At 41.9% G+C, this 21,381-nt stretch overlaps 1 long non-coding RNA gene across 2 annotated transcripts in view; it reads left to right on the top strand.

Annotated features, from left to right (window-relative positions):
- Positions 1–21,381, top strand: part of LOC122495442 — a 72,870-nt gene that overhangs the window by 26,190 nt on the left and 25,299 nt on the right. For both annotated transcript variants that reach the window (XR_006300453.1, XR_006300452.1), the window contains exon 3: positions 8,294–8,401. This is a non-coding gene — a long non-coding RNA (uncharacterized LOC122495442). The remainder of the gene's footprint in view (positions 1–8,293; positions 8,402–21,381) is intronic.

Here is a 21,381-nt window from a genome sequence, read left to right as displayed (position 1 = left end):
AAATTGGGGTAGCATCATGGAAAGCTTCGTTCAGAAAGAGGAGAGTCATTGAGGCTTTTGAGCATAAAATTGGGATTTGCTCCTAACATCGCTCCATGACTGTGTCTCTCAAGGAGTGTCATGTCAGCGCTTGACTGCACAGGTGTCTTGTTCACACTCTTTCCTGACAGGAAAAGAATCGGCTTAAAAGAAGAAGCAAAACAAAACAAAAAAATCCTATCCTTGAACTCAGTTCCTTTCTGATAACTTTCTCCCTAAATAGCAAAGCCTATCAGAATAGGCTAGAATCTGTATCTGGATAACCGCCCCCCCCCCCCGCCCCGATTCGGTTTTTAAAAACCTTTAACCCATCACCATCAACAAAAATCCTCTTTAAAAAAAGCCACATGAGATATATACTTATTGAAGAAAATTCAGAAAATGCACATAACCAAAAATATAAAATCAAAATTCACTCATTAATCAATGCCTCAAAAACAACTGTAGTTGAAATGTTGGTATATGTTCTTGTGTTCAATGTATTATGTATTATCTCTCTATGCACAAAATGCTTGATTTATAAAAACTAATACAGTTTATTTTATGATCCACTTTCTTCACTTATTAATACTCAGTGACCACCATTCCTTGTCATTAGATATTTTTCTATAACTTCAATTTTTTAGGTCAGATTTATTGAGGTATAATTTACATGCAGTAAAGCCCTTTTTAAGTGCTTAGTTTGATGATTTTGAAAACTATATACAGTCATGCAAGCCCCACAAAACCGAGATACAGAACATTTCTGTCATCTCCACGTTTCCTTTCTCAACCCCAGTCTGGCAACTACAGATCTGATTTCTATTCCTATAGCCTGCTTTTTTTCCAGAATGTCATATAAATGGAATCCTACAGAACATAGCCTTTTATTTCACTTAAAATAAGGCCTTTGCGATTCATTCATGCTGTTGAATGCATCACTGGTTTCTATTTATTGTTGAGTAGTATTCCATTGTGTGGGTATACGACGGTTATTCATCCATTCACCTGTTGATGGACATCTGAGTTGTTTCTAGTTTTCGGTGATCTTTTGTAAAGCTTCTGTAAACGTTCTCGTGAAGGTCTTTGTGTGAACCCACATCTTCATTTATCTTAGATAAATTCTTAGGAGTGAGGTTGCTGAGTCATATGGTAGGTATACATTTCACTCTGTAAGAAGCTGATGAACTGGTTTACGAAGTCGTGCTACCATTTTGCATTCCCACCAGGAAGGTACAAGAGCTCTGTTTGCTCTGCATCCTCACAGCATTAAAAAAAATGTAGCCATTCTAGAAGGTGAGAAGTGGTATCTTACTGTGATTGTATTTTGCATTTCCTTGACCATCAGTATCTCTTTTTTAAACTTTTTTTTCCAATACGTTTTTCTCTCCTTTGTTTCTATTTTTTCTTTTTTAATTTACATCCAAATTAGTTAGCATATAGTGCAACAATGATTTCAGGAGTAGATTCCTTAATGCCCCTCACCCATTTAGCCTATCCCCCCTCCCACAGCCCCTCCCATAACCCTGTTTGGTCTCCATATTTATGAGTCTCTTCTGTTTTGTCTCCCTCCCTGTTTTTATATTATTTTTCTTTCCCTTCCCTTATGTTCATCTGTTTTGTCTCTTAAAGTCCTCATATGAGTGAAGTCATATGATTTTTGTCTTTCTCTGACTAATTTCACTTAGCATAATACCTTCCAGTTCCCTCCAGTAGTTGCAAATAGCAAGATTTCATTCTTTTTGATTGCCAAGTAATACTCCATTGTATATATATACCACATATTCTTTATCCATTCATCCATTGATGGACATTTGGGCTCTTTCCATACTTTGGCTATTGTTGATAGTGCTGCTGTAAACATGGGGGTGCACGTGTCCCTTTGAAACAGCACACCTGTATCCCGTGGATAAATGCCCAGTAGTGCAATTGCTGGGTCATAGGGTAGTTCTAGTTTTAGTTTTTTGAGGAATTTCCATACTGTTTTCCAGAGTGGCTGCACCAGCTTGCATTCCCAAAACTTTTTTTAATGTTTATTTATTTTTAAGAGAGAGAATCACAGATCGAGCAGGGGAGGGACAGAAAGGGAGGGAGACACAGAATTCGAAGCAGACTCCAGGCTCCAAGCTGTCAGCACAGAGCCCAATGCAGGGCTCAAACTCATGGACTACGAGATCATGACCTGAGCTGAAGTTGGACATTTAACAGACTGAGCCACCCAGGCACCCCACCCCCCTGCCCCATCATTGATATTTCTTTTATGATGAAATGTCCATTCAAATAATTTGCCCATCTGGGGGAAAATTGTTTGTCTTATTGAAAGCAAGTTTATTTTTATAATTACATGAATACACCCAAAGGAGATCTGGGTTTGGAGGGGCCTACAGCATACAATTCAGAGAGCCCTATTTAAGGAAAAAAACATAAAATTATTCATCCAAAGCTATAAGGACCTTTCCCAGTGTTATAAAGGAGGAAATGAGGGGCCCAAAGCTTCACTTTCATTACCTTCACTGTAAATATGACCTAGATAGGACATAACTGCTTTCCTTAATACTGTATTATTATACATTTAAATTCTTTAAAAAATAAAAACATTGAAAACCACATTCGAATGAACATCTTACAGCTAAATCTTGGTATAGATATATTTTCAATTCCTTCGTGTAATTTTAAAGAAGTAGAATAGCTTTGTCAAATGGTATGATCCTACTGAAAATTTTTAATACAAGAATTGGTACTATTTATACTTCTTTTTTTTAATATTTATTTATTTTTGAGAGAGTGTGAGTGGGGAAGGGGCAGAGAGAGAGAGGGAGACATAGAATCTGAAGCAGGCTCCAGACTCTGAGCTGCCAGCACAGAGCCCGATGTGGGACTCAAACCCACGAACCGTGACATCATGACCTGAGCTGAAGTTGGACGCTTAACCGACTGAGCCACTCAGGTGCCCCGATACTATTTATATTTCTAACTATATGAATATCCTCCCCACCATCACCAATTATGGTTGGAATCTTTTTTAAAAAAATGTTTACTTATTTATTTTGAAAGAGAGAGAGAGAGAGAGAGAGAGAGAGAGAGAGAGAGAGAGAGAACATGAGCAGGGGAGGGGCAGAGAGAGAGGAGAGAGCATCCTAAGTAGGCTTCCCACTGTCAGCTCAGAGTATGATGTGGGGCTCAAACTCAAGAACCATGAGATCATGACCTGAGCTGAAATCAAGAGTCAGATGCTCAACTGACTGAGCTCCCCAGGCACCCCTTTTTGCTTTTGGTTTTTAATGATTCCTTCCCCATTTAACTTCAATGAAGTTTCTACCTTCTCTGTGTCACTGAACCTGGTACGTCACCAAAAATCTATTTCTTAAACCCAGTGAATTCTTTTCACTTTTTATCATCTTGTATCTTCTTGACTTTTTTGTGTCATTTAACATTATTGAACATTTCAGGTTTTTTTTTTTTTTTTTTTTTTTTTTTGTCTTTTGTGGCACCATTCCTTCAGTTCTCCTGACATCTCTGTGGCCAGTAGTCTTGTCCTTCTCTGCCCTGGACCTTATTTGCTTTGCCCAGCTCTTCAGTGGTGTTGCCCATTAGGGTTCTTTCTTCAGCTCCCTTCCTTGTCCTTTTCTTCCCTTCCCACCCGTGATGGCTAATTTCGTGTGTTATCTTAGCCAAGCCACAGTGCCCAGATACTTGAGCAAACATAATGCTGGAAGTTTCTGAGAAGGTATTTATTAGATGAGATTAACGTTTAAGTCAGCAGACTTGGAGTAAAGCATCTTATCTTCATAATGAGGTGGGCCTCATCCTTAATAGAAGGTCTTAATAGAAAAAAGGTTGATCACCATCAAAGAAGAAGGAATTCTGCCAGCAGAATGCCTTTGGACTCTGGCTATATCACCAACTCTTCCCTGGGTCTCCAGCCTGCCAGCCTACCTTGCAGATTTTAGACTTGCCAGGCTTCAAAATCACATGTGCCAATTTCTTAAAATCAATCTATTTATCTGATATACGTAGATATACAAATACCTAAAGACATCCATATGTATGTATTGGTAGATAATCTATATATATGTCTACACGTGTGTGTGCATGCATATGTATGAATCCTACTGGTCCTTTTCCTCTGCACAACCTTGACTAACATACCACCATGTATCAGAGTGGATTGCAAACTCAGAATCTCTGAAGGCGTTTTGTTCAGAATACAGAAAACCCAGTTAGACTCTTCCTCACAATTTGGCTTCAATAAGTCTGGAACTGGGCCTGGGAGTTTGTATTTTCACAGGCTGCTCAGATGATTCTAATGCATGTGGAGAAAGATTCACACTGAGAAACACTGGTTTGTATACTCCTCATCAATTCCCCTGTCATTATCTATTGTTTATCTATTACTTACTTAACTATTATCTATAAGATGATTACTCCTGAATCAATATCTCTAGGCCAGAACTCCCTTGCCTTCCAGATCCTTATAACTATCTGCTAAACATTTCACCTGCTTATTCCTTGGGCAACGGATCTCACTACTTCCCCTCTAACATCTTCCATTCTCATTTTATTTTATTTTATTTTATTTTATTTTATTTTATTTTATTTTATTTTATTTTATTATTTTTTAGTGTTTATTTATTATTGAGAGACAGAGGGAGACAGAGCATGAACATGGGAGGGGCAGAGAGAGGGGGAGACACAGAATCTGAAGCAGGCTTCAGGCTCCGAGCTGTCAGCACAGAGCCCAATGCGAGACTCGAACTTACAAACCGCGAGATCATGACTTGAGCTGAAGTCGGACGCTTAACCGACTGAGCCACCCAGGTGCCCCACCAGTTCTCATTTTAGTGACTGATACCTACATCCATCCACTCACTCAAAGGAGAAAGCTGGGAACCTCCTTGCCCTCTACTCTCCCAATCCAATTCCCACTGCTTTGCCAGATCCATTTTCTAAAATGCCGATCTGATCATTCTTAATCCCTTTAATTGCTCCTACTCCTCACAGGACAGAGTCTTAATTCACAGGATGATACAGAAACGCTCTGTGCCTAGCCCTGCTCTACGTCAACACACTACCTCCCTTCCCAGATAGGCTCTAGCTGTACCCAGGTATCTGTAGCTACCTAGGCCCATCAGGCTATTTTTTGCATATTTAGTATACTGTTAAACTAATCTATCCCCCAGAATGTGTTCTCTGCCATCCTCACCCAGAATATCCAGCCAGTGATCACTCAAGGTCACTCAAGAATCATCTCTGCTGCTAAGCCCTTTGTGATTTTCCCAGGTAAAATACATTTTCCCCAGTCTTGCTCTTGCTTTGATCATGGAACCTGAAATATTTTATTGCATTTATTTATTTACATGTGCAGCATGTAAATAAATGGCAAATAATTTTCTACTAGATTGGGAATTAATTTTTCACTTTTATATTTTGGGTATCTAGCATGAAACCCAGCATATAGTATAGATGTATGCTTGTGCCTGTTGAATAAATGAATGCATTAATCATGGTGGAAAGAACATTGTTCTAAATAGGGTCTGAAGATCTGTTGTATAACATAGTGACTACAGTTAATAGCACTGTATTGTATAATTGAAATTTGCTAGGGGGCGCCTGGGTGGCTCAGTCGGTTCGGGCGTCCGACTTCAGCTCAGGTCATGATCTCGCGGTCCAGGAGTTTGAGCCCCGCGTTGGGCTCTGTGCTGACAGCTCAGAGCCTGGAGCCTGTTTCAGATTCTGTGTCTTCCTCTCTCTCTGAACTTCCGCCATTCATGCTCTGTCTCTGTCTCAAAAATGAATAAACGTTAAAAATTTTTTTTTTTTTTAAATTTGCTAAGAGACTAGGACTTAAATGTTCTCTCATACAAACATATATCTGTATATATATGTATTCATATAGACATGGTGATATGTTAATTAACTAGATGGGCAGAATCCTTTCACAATGGATACTGTATCAAATCATCATGATGGTATACTTTAAATATCTTACAATTTTATTTGTCAATTATGCCTCAATAAAGCTGGAGGAAAAAAAAAAAAAGAAAGAACACTGTTCTAGAAGTTAAGTTATGAGTCTCCTCCTGGCTCAACCACTCACTGTTAATTTACCTTGGACAAGTCACTAACCAGTGGTGTTGAATATAGATTGCAAAAGAAGGATTAGGGAAACTGTGACTTCTTTTAAAGTTTATATTCCACCTAGTTCCAAAGCACATAATGATTGATTGATTATGGGGGGAAAAAAGAAGGAAAGAAAGAAAGAAAGAAAGAAAGAAAGAAAGAGAAAAAGAAAAAGAAAAAAAAGTAACATGGTGAAATAAAGCTAAGGGTGAAGTTGTCATTCAAAAATAGGCAGTGGAGGGGGGTGCCTGGGTGGTGGTTGGGTGTCCCACTTCGGCTCAGGTCATGATCTCATGGTTTGTGGGTTCGAGTGCCATGTTGGGCTTTGCGCTGACAGTGCAGAGCCTGCTTGGATTCTCTGTCTTCCTCTCTCTCTGCCCCTCCCCTGCTCGTGCTCTCTCTTTCTCTCTCTCTCAAAAATAAACATTTTTTAAAAACTAAATTAAAAAAAAAAAAGCAGTGTAGGGGCACCTGGGTGGCTCAGTCAGTTAAACATCTAATTCTTGATCTCATCTCAGGTCTTGATCTTAGGGTTGTGAGTTTAAGCCCCATGTCAGGCTCCAGGCTGGGTGTGGAGCCTAAATTAAAAAAAAATAGGCAGTGTAAAACAAAACAAAACAAAACAAAACAAAACAAAACAAAACAAAAATAGGTAATGCAGTACAGGTCCATAATAGAAATGGATAGAAAATTTGGTTCTGATTCATGGCAAACGAAACGAAGAGGAGAGCACTCTCAGGAGACTGATAGGGTTAATAAGATAAACATGAAGAACTTACTTGGAAGGAACATAATTTTTCCTGGCATTGAAGCCTGAGAGAAAAATCTCCCCCTCACCCCCAGCATACAGTATTACTATCTGATTTAATGGCTGTCTTAGCTTGGGTTCCTTGGAGGTGGAATCCAAGATGGAGTTTCCCGCACGATTCATTTAGGGAGGGAGAGTTCTCAGGAAAAAGCTGGAAGGTGAGGGAAGCAGAGGAAGAATCCTGGCAAACGTGTGGTTTCAACTGAAGACAGCCTGGTCTCATAAGGGGCTCTGGAGCCTTAGAGGCATCACGGGTTGTCTGCCTGGCTTTTGTAGCTTTACATTAGTCAGTCATGGGCTATGGTCTGCCACTGGAGTGGAGCGCAGTCTGCCATCCCCCAGACAGTTCTAACCTGCTGGTTGAGAACGCTTTTCTGGAGAAGGGTTTTGACAAGCATAGCAGCTGGGGATGGAATGCATTGGCCGACGCACTAGCCTGGTGAAGGGCTCTGGGTGTGGTGGCAACAGTGTCTCTTGTAACATCCCTAGTAAACACATAGGGACAATCTGAATAACTTTCTTAAAGGGTCCCTTTTGGCAAGGTAGTGGCAGGGGACAAGCAGAATTCAGTAAAAGCGATTCTATTAAGTGCCAAGACCGTATGACAACATATACATCTCAGTGGAGACTGATTGTAGCTCAGAGACATATTTTGGACAATCTAAGAAATGGGTGGACTGCTTAGTTTTTTTTTTTTTTAATGTTTGTTTATTTTTGAGAGACAGAGAGAGACAGAGTGTGAGTGGGGGAGGACCAGAGAGAGAGGGAGACACAGAATCGGAAGCAGGCTCCAGGCTCCGAGCTGTCAGCAGAGCGCGACGTGAGGCTCGAACCCACGAGCCATGAGATCATGACCTGAACCGAAGTTAGATGCTTAACCTACTGAGCCACCCAGGTGCCCCAGGACTGCTTAGTCTTTAGATAAGCTTCCTTGAACGTGAAATCTTAAATTTAAGCTCTTCATATGAAGTAAGCTTCAGAGAGTTCTGAAGAGTTCTCCAGAATTTCAATTATACATATTTAACAATGCAGACTAGAATCAATCCACAGGCTTTGAAAAGAAAGACAAATATTTTATTTATTCATCACTTCTACACCATCTACTTTGTGCCAGGCACTAGTCTAAGTGCTGTACAAATATTAATTCATTCAATTATTGTAACAAGTCTGTGGTGGATTTTATTACTATTCCTATTTTATAAATGAGGAAATTGAGGCACAGAGTTTAATCGCTCAAAGCACACAGTTAATAAATGGTTTAGGCCATTTACTATGTAAGGTAAAATCTAATTATGACTGTTAAGATGCTTAATTAGGAGTAAAATCAATTAAACTTTGCATTTCCAGATCAATTTCAAACTGATCCATCATGACTATGTCGACGCACTCAGAGACCTCAAGGAATACGGAAGCCATAGTCTGCGACCAATGGAACCGTGTCACCTGGTTAACACGGTTTGTTCATCTTTGTGATTTTAACAATTTTTGCCTTTAAAGTTACAGCCAACTCTCAATTATGTGAGTAATGGGAGGTCATAGATAAACTCAAATTGTAATTAGAACAAATTTAGAGGAAATCTTTTTTAAGTCCCAGAGCCATGTGACAGTCTAATGAAAGTTCTAGATTTCCTCCCCGCCAAAATGCATATAAAGACATAAAATTTTTTTCCATGTAGTTTCAGGGAGTTCATAGATTCCTTTACACCTCTGGGATTTTAGAAAGAATCTTTAAAAATTGAACAATTAGCCATTTTGGTGATGTCAGAGCCTTCTGAGAAAAGCCAGAACAGTGACATTCCCCTTCATAGTGGCCCCAGGAAACTTGCATGTGTGTATGGTGGACTTAATATTTACTGAACTCATGGGACTCTCTGGGATCATATGACTCAGTTGGTCCTCTGAGTTTCATTCCCAGGGAGAACAGTTAATTATATATCTGCCTATACATCCTTACTATATTTTAAGTCTTTCGGTGGCAGGGACGAAGCTTGCTTATCTTTATAGAATCCATAGGAGCTTATCAACACCTCACAGAGCAAGGGATTAGAATGAAAACATGACATTTCAATGCAGAAGTTTTGAAATGGGGGAACATCTGGATGCATCAAAATGTGAATATGACTTTTTTTTTCTTTTTTAACAAGTAACATTTGGAGCAAATTTCACTGACTTTCACGCTCTCATCCCATTCCTGAGCCTTGTAACATCCTCCAGGGATTGGATACCTGTTATGCACAATTCTTGGCAAATAAAGACACTCTGAAAGTTAAATACTTGATATCTACCAAAACAACTGCATCAAAATTGACAGAAAAATGTGTATTCTTCTTTATACATTGAATTGACTTATCGACTTTAGGCATGATAGGGTTCTATTTATTTAAATGTTCCAGTTTCCATAATTGCCTACCTGAACTCAGGTAGACTTGGTATGAGGTACTAATTTGAGAATGTCCCACTAGAGACCTGGTAGAGACCACTCTAGCAGTCAAGAAATAGTTAAATAACAAAGCTCTGGCAGTTAGTTAAGTCTGCGTTGTAACTGGAGGAGATATTTATGAGTGCAAGGTAGTTTATTACTATCACTGTAAATGTGTATTGAAAATGTACTATGAGGGGCCTCTAGGTGGCTCAGTTGGTTAAGCATTGAACTCTTGATTTTGGCTCAGGTCATGATCTCATGGTTTGTGAGACTGAGCCCTGCATTGGGCTCTGCACTAACAGGGTGGAGTATGCTTGGGATTCTCTCTCTCCTTATCTCTCTCTGCCCCTTCCTCCCTTTCTCTCTCTCCGAATAAATATATAAACGTTAAAAAAAAATGTACTCTGAACCAAGTGTTTACATCTGACTTAGCTTTGCGAATAAGCCCATGACATAGGATACTGGTTGATTTTATTAGAAACTTTCAATTTTCTGAAGTGGTCATACTATTTTATACTCCCAACCACAGTGTGTGAGAGTTCCAGTTCCTCCGCATCCTAGCTGACCCTTGATGTTATCAGTCGTTCTAATTTTAGCCTTTCTGCTAAGTGTATAACATTTAGAATCTCATGAGGACTTTCATTTGCATTTCCCTGCTAACTTATGTTGAGTGCCTTTCTTTATGTTTATTGGCCGTTCAGATATCTTTTTCTGACAATGTCTATAGTAGACTTTTGTACGTGATCTTGCTGGTTGTTTGATTTCTTTTTATGGATTTTCAGGAGTTCTTTATGTACCATATCTTCAGGATATGAGTGTGTGTGTGTGTGTGTGTGTGTGTGTGTGTGTACACACACGTGGCTTATCATTTCATTGTCTTTTTAAAAATTTTTTTAATGTTTATTCTTTGAGAGAGAGAGAGACAGAGTGTGACCAAGGGAGGGGCAGAGAGAGAGAGAGGGAGACACAGAATCTGAAGCAGATTCCAGGCTCTGAGCTGTCAGCACAGAGCCCGACGTGGGGCTCGAACTCACGAGCTGTGAGATCATGACCTGAGGCAAAGTCAGATACTCAACTGACTGAGCCACCCAGGCGCCCCTCATTTCATTGTCTTAATAGTGTCTTATAAGAAGATGTTTTAAATTTTGTTGAAATCCAATGTAGTATTTTATTCTTTTTTTTACTGGCTGAGTAATAAGTTCATTGTATGGACATATCACATTTTTTTATTGATTCACTAGTTGATGGACATTTGGATTGCTTATGCTTTGGGGCTACAATGAATAATACTGCTATGAACAGGCTTGTGTAAGTTTTTGTGCAGACGTATGTTTTCAGCTCTCTTGGGTACATATCTAGGATTGGAGCTGCTGGGTCATATGTTGACTCTATGTTTTGCTTCTTGGGGAACTGCCAAACTAGCTGCACCACTTTAAATTCTCACCAGCAATTTCTCCATATGCTTTGCAACACATGTAATTATCCAATTATCTGTCATTTTGATTAATAGTCTAATGGGAGTTAAGTAGTATCTCATTGTGGTTTTGATTTTCATTTCCCTAATAACTAATGATGTTGAACATCTTTTAGCATGTTTCCTAGCTTTCGTAAATCTTCTCTAGGGAAATGTCTATTCAAATCCTTTGCCCATATTTCAGTCAGATTATCTGTCTTTTTATTATTGAGATTTAAGAGTTGTTTTGTTGTTGTTGTTTTGTTTAGAGACAGAGTGTATGGAGGTGGGCAGAGGGAGGAAGAGGAAGAGAGAGAGAGGGAGAATCTTAAGCAGGCTCCACATTCGGTGTGGAGCCCAATGCAGGGCTCGATTCCACGACCCTGGGATCATGATCTGAGCCAAAATCAAGAGTCAGATGCTCAACCAACTGAGCCACCTAGGCACTCCAAGAATTCTTTGTATAAACTTGATACTAGTCTTTGATGAGATATCTAATTTTCAAATATTTTCTTCCATCCTGGGGGCTGTCTTTTCCTACTGATGGAAACCAAATAAGACTATCTTAGTTTGGAGTTTTTCCAGACTCTAACCCATCACAGCATCACATGTGATCATCAGAGTTTAGCCAGGGTCTCCCCATCCCAGCAACACCCCTCCCTGCTCCTCCCTGGTTCATCTGTGTGTGGGCTTGACAGATGCACCCAAGGATGAAAGCAGCCGATCTTGGCTCACCTAGAAATGGTCACCCTGCTTTGGAATTGAGTTTATAATTTGTTTCATTCACAGCTCTTCAGTAGCTTTTTGGTTTTTTTTTTTTTTTTTTTTTAATGTTTATTTATTTTGAGAGAGAGAGTGAGAGCAGGGGAGGGGCAGAGAGAGAGAGGGAGAGAGAGAATTCCAAACAGGCTCTGCACTGATAGTGCAGAGCCCCACACCAGGCTCGATCTCCCCAACTGTGAGGTGAAATTTCACCTGAGCTGAAATTAAGAGTTGGACGCTTAACCCACTGAGCCACCCAGGCCGCCGCCCCTCCCGCTTCAGTAGTTTTAATGAAAAAAAAAAAAAAAATATGGAGAGCTTTTTGCTTTAAAAATATATTTCCTCCTTGTTTTAGTGGCCTTTCCCCTCTTTTCTTCTAGTCTTAATTGGAGGCAGAACGCAAGGCTAAAATAGATACTATATTATTATTTCACATATTAAAAAACCCCCAATAACATCTCCAAAGTCATTCTTATTTTGGTGGCAAATTTAAGATTTAGACCTACTCTGTCTGACTGCAGATCTCTCGTACTTCAATGTTAAAGTATACTGTATCCACAGAAGAAAGGGTTTCTGCATATTCAGAACCGTCTTTGGGGCTATACGCAATCTGCAAAAAATATTTCATTTTCTTAAAAAAGTAGATGTCTCATAGAATCTCTCATATCAGCTACATAAAACGTTGGCAAAAGGTATTTGTAGATAGAAGGGCTTTCCTCAGATCCCTCTTATCTGAGTGAAGTTTCCTGTTCAGCATTTGTTGCCTGGTGCAAACTTGTACAACGATAATAGAACAGAAATAGACTCGTGAGGAACGCAGCTGTAAAAACTCAGGCTGGGGAAGGAGGAAGTTCTGGCCCCAAATCAGAACAGACTCTTGTGTCACCACTCCTGGTTAGGAAATTATACCTCTTTGTCACTAGCATTTTCGATATGTGTATATACTTAAGTTAATTGCCTAATAATATTTCACTCGTTCATTTGGTTATTTAACAAACACGTATTTTACGCCTGGTATGTGCCAGGCGTTGCTAGGAGCTGGCTATGGGGTAGTGAATAAAACCGTCTTGGGAATGTCTTCCTGAACCTTAGCATATATGCGCCTCATTCACAGTGAGTTTTTCCTCTTTTTATTCTTTTTTTTTTTTTTTTAGTTAGACCTTGTACTTTCTTTATAAACCCCAAGTTGTTTTTGTGCTCTCTTCCTAGCCAGACTGTGAACGATTTGAGGGTAGATGTCCTATAATCGTCATTTTTGTCAGCAGATTCTAGCATGTGTGCTACGACTCTTGGTAGGTTCTCAAGACATGTTTGTTGATGTGACTCAGTCTCTGTTGGTAAGATTTAGGAGAGTCACCTAAACGGGCTACGCCTGACATTTACAGCAGGCAAACTGTGAATCTTGTTTCTTGAGAAACAGGTGCACTATGGAACAGGCATGCTTCTGGAATAGGTGGTATCCTATTATGTGAGCCACCTAGAGGCACCAGCCCTGGCGTGTCTCCACGGGATGTCGTTTACACCACAGTTTACGAAAACGCGACGCACACCCTGTTGGCTGCGTTCAGAGAAGTACTCGTCTGAATGCGATCACGTCAGTACTCCTTCCTGCCCAAGCCAAATGATCTCGGCCGGCCACCCTTCCGTGATTAGGCAGTGATCTTGGCCGTTGACTCTCTTTTTATTCCCTATTGCTCTTCTTAAGCTCCTGCCCTTCTTTTCATTTCACGCTTTATCACCAAATTGCCTTGGGAATAGTGAAGAATTACTTTACACAAAGAGAGGCTTGGCCTTTACCCTCAGCTACTGGAAGATGATCTGTAGGCCCTTAGAATGTCACACCTGATGGGAGTGTCTTTGTTTTCCCAGGGGCCTGAGCCACCAGATTTTCTAACAGTATGATTTATGTTGGGGGTGTTGGGCCATGGCATATCAGATTTGTCTCTTAGAGGGGTCTGGAGACCAACGGTAATAGCCTGACCTCCAAGAAGCACTGGACTAAAGGTCAGCCACGTGGGCAGGATGTGGGGGGGCACCCCAATGAAACCAAATACCAATGGCTTGGGTGAGCTTCCCTGGCAGGTGATACTCTGCATGTTGTTCATATTGTCACATGTGTATGCTGGTGGTATAACTTGTCCATGCCTCAATGGGAAGAAGACATTCTCAATGGGAAGTTTCCATGTTTGAGCTCTCCTCAGCTCTGTCCTACATGTCTCTTCCCTTGGCTGATATCAATCTGTATCCTTTTGTTGTAATAAACTGTAACCAGGAGTATAGCAGCTTTCAGTGAATTCTGTGAGTCCATCTGCGGAATTATTGGAAGCTTTGAGGGGTGTTTGGAACTCTCCATACTTGTAATTGGTGTCAGAAGTGAGAACGGTCCCTTGTGGGGACTGGTCTCTAAACTTTGTGGTGAGCTTCGGGGCTCCGGGGTGGCTCAGTCGGTCAAGGGTCCGACTTCAGCTCAGGTCATGATCTTGCGGTTCGTGAGTTCTAGCCTCACATCGGGCTCCGTGCCGACAGCTCAGAGCACGGGCTGTTTCAGATTCTGTCTCCCTCTCTCTGCCCCTCCCCTGCTCATGCTCTGTCTCCCTCTCCTTCAAAAATAAATCAATAATAATAAAAAAAGCAAAATAAAATAAACTTTGTAGTTAGCCTCAATTCCTGCACCTTCTCTTCTACAGTATAGATAGAATTAAGCATAGGTAAATTGAATTCCCACTATTTTTTGCACTCTCATCTACAAACTCACCTTTGTCTTCTTCTACAGAAACTTCTCTCCCTCAAGCCTCAGAGCTGCTTTTCCTTTAGTTCACCACCATGCCTTCTGTTTGATCTCTTGATCCCACCCCTCCAGTCTTTTCTGGGACTCTGCTCCTGACTTCCTCTCTCCTCAGTTTTTTTACTCCTCCCCCTCTGCAGGCTTTTACCCGCTGAAGGAATGTGCTCACGTCCACTGTTCTCCTAAGCAAAGAGAAACAAAAGCAAACCATGAGCAACCTGAACACGAGAGCACCTTGAGCTTACCCGTCCTCCTCTGAGGAAAGTTAGATGCTTGATTTCTCCATTTTCTCATGTCTCATTCGTATTACAGCTGATTGTGGTGGGACGGGATCTCTCCATTGCACTGCCCGTGCTCAGGCAAAGATCGCGGAAGACTGCTTATTTGCAGCTCAGTCGTCCATTTGGTAATTGAACAAATATTTAATGCCACTGTGGGTCAAGCATCATGTTGGGCCCTTTGGTCTGTAATGCTGGACCCAAATAGACACAATTTCTGGCCTCATGGCATTTACAGTTCACTGGGCGGGGTGGGGGGCAACGGGAGCGGCTTTCAAACAAGTATCATAAACAAACACGTTAAGTGTTCTATTACGGGAAACACAGGGAGCTATAGCAACTTACAGGGCCTGTCTCTGTAACATTTTTTAAAAAAAACTATTTATTTTGAAGGAGACAGAAGGGGGGTGGGTGAGAGAGAGGGAGAGAGAGAATCCTAAGCAGGCTCCACACTGTCAGCGCAGACCCTGAAGTGAGGCTTGATCTCATGAACCATGAAATCAAGACCTGAGCCAAAATCAAGAGTCAGATGCTTAACTGACGCTATTGACCAGGCCCTCGTTTGTTTGTTTGTTTGTTTGTTTGTTTCTCCTGTTTTTCTAACCATTTCTTTTTACTGCCTTTGCCTGCTCCTTTGTCTTTGGCCACACCGTAAACTTTGGTGTTCTCTAGCATCCGAGCTCTGAACTCTTCTCTCCTCCTCCTCCACCCTTTGGGGTCAGATCTCCTTCACTATTACAGCTGTAGTTACCACCTGCATACCTGTGATCCCACGTCTGCACCTCTTGGTTAGGCCGTACTCCTGAGTCCTCTTCCTTAGTGTTGATGAATAAATAATGCCACTGTCTACCCAGCCCCCGATGCCAGAGCCCTGGCTGTCCCCCTACATTCCTCTCTCCTGCCCCGTTGCCTCACCAAGTCCTCTGAGTCTACTGTGTTGTGGACACTTGTCATTTCAGCATCCGACTCCCCTTTCTGTTTGCGGGGGGATTCTGCCGTCATATGAGATGCCAAATCTCACCGCTTTGGTGACCAGATTCCTGCTTTTTCCATCCCTGGCAACCGTGATGCAGGCACACGACTTGCGCTCTGCTAGCTGGGTGTTCTCTGGCCCTTCAAATTTCGTTTCTCATTCTGCTTCTGCCCCTCAGTTTCTTTTCCATAAACTAATCATTTGAAAATATAAGTCAGATCAGGACGCCTGGGTGGCTCAGTCGGTTAAGCGTCTGACTCGATTTCAGCTCAGGTCATGATCTCATGGTGGTGAGAGAGAGCCCCACATCCAGCTCTGTGCTGGCAGTGCAGAGCTGCTTGAGATTCTCCCTCTCCTCTCTCTGCCCCTCCCTTGCTCGAATTTTCTCTCTGTCTCTCAGAATAAACAAACTTTAAAAATATATACAAGTTAGATCGTGTCACTCTCCGCTGAAAGTCTTCTAATACATTCCCATCATATTTAACATAAAACTCAAAGTCTTTATTGTGACCTACAAGGTCCTACGTCATCAACTGCCGGATAACACTCCATCTCCACTGCCTGTCATTCTTCCCCTTGCTTATGCTGTTCCAGCCTCCTCCTTGTCCCTACAAGCTGCCAAGCACACTCCAGACTCAGAGACTTTGCACCCGCTATTCCTTTTGCCTGAAAGGCTCTTTGCACCGATTTGTACATGGTTCACTGTCTTACTTAATACAGGTCTTTATCCAAATGTTTGCAGAGAGCCTTTCTCTGACCGTCCCATGGAAAATAGTCACCCCCCTCCCTACTAATTTTTCTTATAGTGCTTCCTACCATCTGATGTTATATGGTTTACCTATTTGTTTACTGGTCTGCATTCTACCTCTTCCATCAGAATGTAATGCTACAGAGCTCCCTCGCCCCTTTTGCTATTCAGGGAGGCAGAGAGAAGTCTGCAACCAGGAGAGGGCCCGACCATGCTGGCACCCTGATCTTGGACTTCCCATTCCCAGAACTGTGAGAGAAGAATTTCCATTGTTTGTAAGCCACCCAATCTGGGGTATTTTGTTATAGCAGCCCTAATAGGCAAAGGCATCTGACAACCAAAATTATGCAACCCATTTCTAAATGTCGCCTGGGAGGGAAGGTGTAGCATGGCCGTATGAGAACCAGTGTTAGAGGAAGTGAGGGGGAAATACAGGAGGGTGTAAGTAGGGTGTTGGCAGCTCATATCTCGATCATGGCCTGCTCATGGTTCCACACGGAATGCTGTGTTTCAGCTATTCATTCCACCTCAGTCTCCCTCTACCAGTCTGTGAGCTCTCTGAGGGTAGGAATTATAAGGTGTTGGAGTGTATCACCCATCTGAATCCATGAATATGTATGTTTGTATGTATATGTATATGTATATGTATATGTATATGTATATGTATATGTATATGTATATGTATATCTTTTCCTTATTGGACTGCCTAGCTTCCATAGCTATATTCTTTTCTGACCCATCCACCTCTGTCCCACCAGGTGTCACTCAGGCGGGTGTAGTGAGACAAAGCTGGGACTTCTGACATCACATGTGCCGGCCCCCATGTGACCACCTGGCCCAGCCCTAAGCCAGAATGTGCTCCCGTAGGATTAGCTCCGTATTATAGATGAGGAACTTGAAGCTGGTATTCTTTGCCCGCAACCTGTTGATTGATAAGCAATCGACAACCATCTCCAAAAGCCCTGTGCTCAGACTTAGGTCATGATTTTAAAGCACAGGCTCCCCAGGTGGTGGGACAGAGTCGTTGTTGCAGATCCGGTCACCACTAGACCTGCAGCAGTCCCCTCACGCTGTGCTGAGGGACAGCGCCCTTTGAGTTATGGCAGCCTGCACTCATTTGCCACCAACCCTGCTGCCTTACCTCATGAGACATTACGTGACCTGCTTGGATCGACTGAACTCATTAGTGACCTAGCTGAGACTGGAGTCGAATATTTCCTTTTCCATGTCACTAGGGTCCCTCTATGCTAGGTGTCTTCTAGACTTTGAATAGCCTTGCTTGTAGGACCCCGAATCTTCATAACCTTCATTAGCCAAGTGCTTCAGTGGATACACAGAGCCCAGAGGACAATCCCAGTGACTCTTATCCCAGGGTGCTTTACTACCCACTGGGGCTTTTGTCCTCATACTCTTCTATCTTGGTGACTTGGGCTGGAACACATATGCACTCCTTTAGTTTAAGGTTTAGAGAAGCTTGACCTATTTCTTTCTCAGCCTAGACCTACACCCTATTTTTTACCCTCTGACTGAGGCATAACAATATGGGTTCTTGTCCCTCAGGCCTGGAGCAAAGCTACCCTCTTTCCTTACAACAGTGTTTTTCAAACTTTGGAGACACACACAGAGAGAGAGACAGGGTGCAAGCAGAGGAGTGGCAAGAGAGACAGACAGAATCTGAAGCAGGCTGTAGGCTCTGAGCTGTCAGCACAGATCCCGACGTGGGGCTTGAACTCATGAGCCGTTAGATCATGACCTGAGCTCAAGTCGGACACTTAACCAACTGAGCCACCCAGGAGCCCCCAGACTCTTAACTATAAGAGGACAAACTGATAGTTACCAGAGGGGAGGTGGGTGGGGGGATGGGTGAAATAGGTGAAGGGGATTAAGAGTACACTTTTATCATGATAAGCTCTAAGATATGTATAAAATTGTTGAATCAAGGGTGCCTGATCAGGTCATGATCTCATGGTTTGTGAGTCTGAGCCCCACGTTGGGCTCTGTGCTGATGGCTCAGAGCCTGGAGCCTGCTTCCGATTCTGTGTCTCCCTCTCTCTCTCCCCCTCCCCTGCTCATGCTCTGTCTCTCTCTGTCTCTCAAAAAATAAATAAATGTTAAAAAAATTTTTTAAACTGTTGAATCACTATATTGTACATCTGAAACTAATATACCACTAGGTGTTAACTGTACTGGATTTAAAATTTTAAAAATAGAAATAAAAAGTATTTCTTCTTACCTTTTGAGGTAAAAAAAATCAAGGTTCTTAGCTTGCAGGTGATGATTGTGATTTGTTAGAATATATCAGAATGATATGCCACTAAAGACGCATCAGAGTCTGGTGGGAGAGGATACATATATGTGTTTTTTAAGTTCCTCAACTGATTATGTCATACCACCCTTGCTACTTCTCCAACACACACACACACACACACACACACACACACACACACACACTCACGTGCACGTGCCCACCTGCGGTCTCTACTGTTGTTGAGAACACCCATATTGTACTCATCTGGATATTCCTCCGTGCCCGAAACAGTGCCTGGTACTCAGATATTACTCAATAAATATTTGTAATTGTCAAGTGGCAAAGGAAAGTTTGAGGGGGAAAAGGTGGAAGCTACGCAGTTTTCTTCTGCCATGCCAGGCCAACACTTGGCACTTGATGAATGTCACTGGCTGTGATCGTAACGACTTGTGGAAAACATAAACACAACCATGAGAAGCTAGATGAATAGAGCGTACAGGTGTGATGAACAGCCATTGAACAGGGCCGGCCCTCACCACTGCACAATAAAGCTCTCTTTCCCCCTCAGTGCACTTCAACAAACCAATCCAGACCAGGAAACCTCAGGGAAGGAGTGGCTGTCATCTCCCTAAGTAATAGAGCCTATCTCCTCTTAACCTTTGTGACCCTCAAAAACCAGTAAATTCCTTCTTTTATCTATCCTAAATCCTTTATATTACCCTCTAAGCCAATTTTCTGTTGTACTGTATTCAATGGGAATTGAAAACAGCTGGTCACCATCTGCTGTAGATTAATTCTTCATGTACTTGAAGCCTATAATTAGGTCATTCCTCAGCCTTCTCTTCTCCAGGCTAAATATCTTATTTCCTTTAGCCCTTCCCAAAAGGTTTTATTTTCCAATTATTTAATTGTCTTTCTAGTGTTCTCTCAATACCAGGCTGTCTGTTTTCCATACACCTCAAGTTGAGGAGGTTGATCAGTATGAAGGGTTGTGGGTGTTTAAGGTCACCCCTGCCACTTCTGAGGACTCTTTTTCTGTAAGTTGTTTATTTTCAGAGGGTCACTTAGAAATGAACAGCAGCCTTCTACTGGACAGGACCCTGCCATGCTGAAATTGGAAACAGAGGGATCAGAACATTATGCTTTGCTCCTACCCTGACTCCAGATAAACTGACCAAAGCCTTGACTTTGCACCCCAAATCCTCGAGATAGCCAATGCAAATCTACAGGGAGTCACTGTCATTCTTGATTATGGATACATGACAATAGCATTTTCAAAGTGTCTTGGAAACCTGGAAGGTCAGTGACAGCTGGAGAAAGATTTTTAACTTGACTAAGCTCAGGAAACAAGAGTAGAGAGAAGTGTTCTTCCTCCGAAGTCCAGGAAATATCCTGCTGGTAGAGTGACCCAGAGAGGAAGAAAGCCTGTCTAAGCATCGTTCTCCAAAGCAGTGGTTCCTTAGCTTTCTCCCTTCTGGAATTAGAATGTGTGCAACACATTCTAAATTATCCAGGTTTTTATGAAATACAGAAATACTTTGTGGGTCAACGGATTCTTGAAATGATTGAGATTGTATTTTCACTTCTGTGGCTCTCTGTGCTTTGTCTCTGGAACTGCGTTGGAGTTTTGCAGCATGACTTTTGGTGGGAAGAACAAACCCTTGGTGGCCCTTCATGAGGTAGATATTATCACCCTCATTTTTATAGATGAAACAGATACAGAGAAATTTCAAAAACTGTGCCCAAGATTACTTGAATCCAGGTCTAGTTGGTCTTTCTAGTGTCATTACGATTGCCCCGGCATGCTTGGCATACAGATATCTGGATCCCATGCTCAGATTCTGATTTAGGAAGTGGGGCCCAGGAATCTGGATTTTCAGTCAAATATCCCAGCAATGCCGATGCAGGTAACCCAAGTCCTATGCATACAAGAACACTAACAATCTGATCCTGGGATGTCTGAATAAGAAAATCCAGGTCATTGTTTCCCATGCTCGGGTTGTACATCTACGAAGGAGCTTGTGAAAAAGAAGCCTAGATTCTATTCCTGAATCAGGATCCAGGAAGGGCGGAGTCCAGATGGTGTGTGTTCGCATGCAGCCCCGGGGTATTCTGAGTCACGATGAAGGTTGAAAACCACCGGTATGAGTCCTCCTCCCAGTGGTTTCCTATCCCCAGAAATTCTAGATGCTTTTGTGAGAGACTGAGTCAGCCAGGGTGAAAGATAAGATACTACTGGCTTTAGAGCTATGGGCTTCCTAACTATGGAAGGAAGCTTCTGGCTGAGGAAACTGTGGCAAGGTCACTCCAGGCAGGTGTCCCCTAAAGAAGAATCGTTAACCCTAAGGATAAAAAACCAGGGTTTTGAAAGCCAAGTGTTGCATTCGGAATCTGAAGTCTAGGGAAGGGATAGCCATTTGTTATGATTGATGTCATAGCAGGTAGTGTTGCCTTGGCAACATAGCAGGGGACTTACCGAGGAGCTAGACAGAAGAACAGATGGGCCGGGTGTCATTCCATTGAGAACTTAGGGGACATAAAAAGGTTTACTAAAATGAACAATATAAAAAAATACTTGGCACATTGAGAAATCCAGTCATAGAGGATGAAAACTCAGAAGACTTGGTTCCATGAATATATTTTAAATCTACAAAATATGTTTTAGCAGCAGGAGCAGAAGAAATTTTCATTCTACAGACCTCCTTTGCAAGCAGCTTTCTAGTAAATCATGCACTGTACCATATGTAGTAGTAACATACCGTGTGT

The sequence above is a fragment of the Prionailurus bengalensis genome, chromosome F2 (assembly GCF_016509475.1).
Source record: "Prionailurus bengalensis isolate Pbe53 chromosome F2, Fcat_Pben_1.1_paternal_pri, whole genome shotgun sequence".
Classification (NCBI taxonomy): Eukaryota; Metazoa; Chordata; class Mammalia; order Carnivora; family Felidae; genus Prionailurus; species Prionailurus bengalensis.
Note: the sequence above shows the minus strand (reverse complement) of the source record. Positions and strands in the feature narration are given on the sequence as shown.